This window comes from Rana temporaria, chromosome 3, assembly GCF_905171775.1.
Source record: "Rana temporaria chromosome 3, aRanTem1.1, whole genome shotgun sequence".
Taxonomy (NCBI): Eukaryota; Metazoa; Chordata; class Amphibia; order Anura; family Ranidae; genus Rana; species Rana temporaria.
Genome location: NC_053491.1, coordinates 428958560 through 428963253, shown reverse-complemented (window position 1 = coordinate 428963253; position 4694 = coordinate 428958560). Strand labels below are relative to the sequence as shown.

Sequence of the window (4694 nt, the reverse complement as noted above, 5' to 3'; positions counted from 1 at the left end):
AATTAAATGTTAATGATGTGACTGCCCCCTTTCTCTATAAGGGTGGAGCCAGGAGTGGTTCAATGTGTGGGAGGGGCTTAATATGACTGTACCAAAGCTACATGGTGAAATGGGGGGTGGGGGGCTGCTGGGGGATTTCCCACCGGTTTTAATGTCTGTAATTATATATTCTGCGGTGTAGCAGGCACTCTGCTATTCCGCATTGTAGTGTGGGTGTGTGTATGTGTGTTTCCTTGATCCTCTCTTTCTATCCCCACCACTTTATCCTCTATCCCCCCCCCCCCCCCCCCCCCATCCTGCTTCCGTATATACTCTTTACTATTCCTGTTGCATGTGTCCAGCTGGCTTTTCTGTGGGTAAAGCCATGTTTGAAATAAACTCTGCTACAACACTCTGTGCACTTTGGGCTTGATTTGATTATTTTTTTTTTTTTTACTTTTCCAGATGGTATAATTTCTCTTTCGTTCATGGACGGACACAGCAGCAATCTTGACAAAGTGGGTATTGGCCTTCATTCACAAGTGACTAGGCAGAAAACTTGTTAGAAAGTGTTAATCACACCACACACTGTACAGTACTGCCCAGGGGGCGGTCCCTCCGGGTACAACCCCTCTCCCTGCATCTCGCAGCCCACTTTTTTTTTGCTTGGCAAAGGAGAAGGACATGCCTCCCTTCAGGCCCATAGGCCTGAAGGTTTATTTCTATTTTTATTTCTATTTTTTGTTACTGTGATCTGCGATCAACTGCCGACCTTTCGGCCAGCGAGCGTCTGCCGACCTTGGCTACGCATTGGGTTGTCCACAACATGCCTGTCGCTCTACGGGTTGGCCGGTAAGCTACAAGCTCCGGGGCACGTATATGACCGGTCTGGAGGGCTGAGTCACAGCGCGCTGGGCTGACAGTCGCCTCCGTAACCGCGCAGATGATATCCTGTCTGGGATGCTTCCAGCATAATCAACGCAGGAAGGGTAAGTAGTAATTCCCTGCTTCCGCAGGAGGACATTCCCGGGAAGGTTGAGTAGGGAGTTCTATCCTCCCTTTTCCTCCCTTCCTTCCTCCCTAGGCTCTGCGAGCTAGGCTGGCTGCTGGGGGCCGGGGGTTTACCTGGGGGGGCTCCATCTGTGCCGGGAACTGCGCTGTGCGTCCGCTAGTGGGCTGCCATTTAGAGTGTCAGTTTTTGTTTACCTGTGTGTTACTCCCTCCATGCTGTAGGCAGCCATTTTGGCAGTGCCCGGCGCTTGTTTTGCCTCTATCTGCCGCTCGGCGGCCATTTTCTTGTGGTCCACGCCGGTTTTTAAAGTGCGGCCGCTTGGCAGACATTTTGTGGGTGCTTTTGGCCTTTAGTGTGCATTTTACCACCGCAAATCAACAGATACATACATGCTGCGGAGGGTCAGACTGACACAGGCCCCTGAAACACCTGAGTTGGCAATTGGTGCCCCTATACCCGATGTATTGGTGGACGCTATGTCGGCGATCCTGAAAGCTTTTATTTCCAAGGTGGAAGCGACGGGGGGGGGGGGGGTAAAGCGCCCCCTCCCCCCGCCATCTTCTGGGGACACCTCTGATACGGAGCCGGGCCCGGCTACCGCTCATGGCCCTGGTTCGGATGTATCTGAGGATGCGGACCGAGATCGGCCGGACAGCGAGGATGACCCCGGTTCAGCACGCGAAAAGGCTCTGGTAGGTGATCTCATCACCGCATCGCGAGATACTCTGAAGATGGAGTCTGCAGAAGCAACAGAGGCATTGGTCCCTTTCGGGTTCTGTAAGCCGACCTGCACTGCTAAAGTGTTTCCTTGTGTGTCTTATCTAGACAAACTTTTATACAAGGAGTGGGACAAACCACAGAAGGTTTTTAGGGTCCCTAAAAGTTTGGCGGTGCGTTACCCTTTTGAGGAGAGTTTCCTGAAAAAATGGACCTCTCCTCCGATAGTGGACCCTCCTGTGTCCAGATTAAACAAGGTAACCACGATTCCAGTGGAATGGGCTCCTGCTTTCAAGGACCCTGCAGCCAAGAAGGCTGAGGCCCTCACCCGCTACCTATACACGGTGGTGGGCTTGGCTGTGCGTCCAACGATGTTTGGGACCCTGGTGTCTCCAGACTCTCACTGAATGGGCAAAAATGCTGCACAATGGATTAAAAGCACGTTCAGGCTCCCTCAGACGAGGTGGCTCTGGCCGACCAGTTGGTACAGGGCCTAAAATTTGGCTGCGAGTCAGCCTTGGATGCTATTCAGCGCCTCAAGCTATGCGGTGGTGTTACGCTGTCTGCTCTGGCTAAAGTGTTGGTCTGCGGACCAATCTTCCAAGAAGGCCCTGATGTATATGCCCTTTTAAGGACGACAGACTTTTTGGAGCATCTCTGGATGACATTATTAAAGATGCCACAGGAGGTAAGAGTACCCTGCTCCCACAATCCAAAAAGGGTAAGGAGCCACGCCGTAGGTAAGGGCCCTCCTTCACCACGCACAAATGTTTTTATTGTCTCCCCAGCGTGGCAGGTAAACTATCGTAGCACCTACAGAGGGACAGAAGCGTCCCTGATTTCGCAAGCCCAACAAGCCTGCAAACAAATCTACGTCTGAATGAAGGTCTGCCCCGCCCATCTCTCGGGGGGGGCGGACGTCTTCCTCGGGGTATAAGATAGTTTCTCTCTTGCCCACAAACAGATTTTTTTTTCCCTCCAACCTCCAGCTTCAGCTGGCCCATCGGGAAGCCCTGTATGGGGATCTGCTGATACGAGGGGTGATCATTCCAGTCCCAGTATAGGAACGGTTTCAGGGGTTTTAATCAAATCTGTTCATAGTACCAAAGAAGGATGGGGTTCGTCCAAACCTGGACCTCAAGGCCCTCAATTGCTTTGTGAAGGTACAAAGTTTCCGGCTGGAGTTGGTTCGCTCTGTCGCTGCTCTCCATCTGGGGGACTTTCTGGCGTTCTTGGACATCAAGGACGCATACTTGCATGTTTCTATATGCACCAGGCATCAGAGATTCCTGCGCTTTGCGATCGGGGAGGACCACTATCAATTTGTGGCTCTCCCTTTTGGCATGACTTCGGCACCGAGGGTGTTCACCAAAGTGCTCGCCCTGATTCTGGCCCTGCTAAGACAGTGTGGCTTCGCTATCGCGGGCTACTTGGATGATCTTCTAAGGCCACTAGAAGCTCAGAATTAGAGGTAAGTGTGTCTATAACCTGTCAGACCCCCTGAGACCTTGTTTGGGTGCTGAACACTCAGAAGTCAGTACTCAACGCCTAAAAAATCGGGTTGATTCTGGTCTCCTCAGAGGCGAAAGTTTTTCTCCCTGTGGAAAAGTTGCAGATCCTTCGGGCTGCAGTGCGGCAGTTGACATCACTCCGCTTTTGCATGCGGGTCCTGAGTCTCATGGTAGCCTCTTTCGAGGCGGTACCGTATGCTCAATTTCATACTCGAGTGTTGCAGAAGGAAATTCTGTCCAGATGGGACAAGTGCCCATCGTCCCTTGATTGTCAAATCCGGGTGAGCCACCTAGTCAGGACCTCCCTGGTTTGGTGGCTGACATCACCGGCACTCCTGTCGTTCCTTCCTTTTCACTGGATGGTGGTCACGACGGACGCCAGCCTTACCAGTTGGGGGGGGGGGGGGGTTCAGTCGGCCCAGGGTCGCTGGACTCCGGAGGAATCCCGCCTGCTGATCAATGTCCTGGAACTCTGGGCGATCAGGCTGTGCCTCTCCACATGGTCTCAGAGGCTACAGGGGCATCCAGTCGGACAACGCCACGGCGGTGAGGAACAAGAAGCTTGGCTGCAGCATCAGAGGTCGCTCACATCCTAAGGTGGGTATAAAAGAGCGTACCGGCCCTGTCGGGCGTAGAAAACTGGCAGGCGGACTACCTGAGTCGCCAGATGCTGGACCAATGAGAATGGTCTCTACACCTGGATGTGTTTCAGCTCCTTTGCCAAAGATGGGGCGAGCCAGACGTAGATCTCCTAGCTTCTCGACTCAATCGAAAAGTATTAAGGTTTGTGGCCAGGTCAAGAGACCCATGGGCAGACGCGACAGATGCGTTGGTGGCACCGTGGAGTCAGTATCGGCTAATCTATGCCTTCCCTCCTCTGAAGCTCCTTCCTCATCTGCTTTGCAGAGTATAGGCAGAGGGGATTCCAATGATCCTAATTGCTCCGGATTGGCCTCGGTGTCCTTGGTATGCCGATCTAGTGCGTCTGTTAGCAGACGCCCCTTGGCGTCTACCGCTACAAAAGGACCTGCTGTCGCAAGGTCCCATACGCCATCCTGCTTTACAGTCGCTGGCTTTAACGGCATGGCTAAGAGACCGGGACCTATCAGATTCGGTGATCTCTACCATGAGGAGTGCTCGGAAGTCGTCCTCTAGGAAGATTTACCAACGCACTTGGAAGGCCTACTTATCCATGTGTGAGGAAATGGGGTGGCATCCGCGTACTTATTTGATTTCCAGGGTCCTGTTGTTCTTACAGCGTGGGGTGGACCAGAAGCTTGCCTTAAAGCGGTGGTTCACCCATAAAAACGACTTCCCCCTATTACACTGCCCCCCCGCATTACAATACGAATATGCCATTAATTTTTTTTGGGCTGCTGTACATACCTGGGTACAGCTATTCACCCGTGTCCTCCGGGTTGCGAGTCCCGCGGGAGTGGGCGTTCCTACCATGGCGGTGATTGACGTTTTGACTA

At 52.8% G+C, this 4694-nt stretch overlaps 1 protein-coding gene across 2 annotated transcripts in view; it reads left to right on the top strand.

Moving 5' to 3' along the window:
• MAP2K7 (mitogen-activated protein kinase kinase 7) overlaps window positions 1-394 on the top strand; it is a 36190-nt gene extending 35796 nt beyond the window's left edge. For both annotated transcript variants that reach the window (XM_040346309.1, XM_040346310.1), the window contains one exon: window positions 1-394. This exon is cut by the window's left edge and continues 1614 nt beyond it. The gene's annotated coding sequence lies outside the window, so the exon portion shown is untranslated.
• Window positions 395-4694: the final 4300 nt, after the last annotated feature.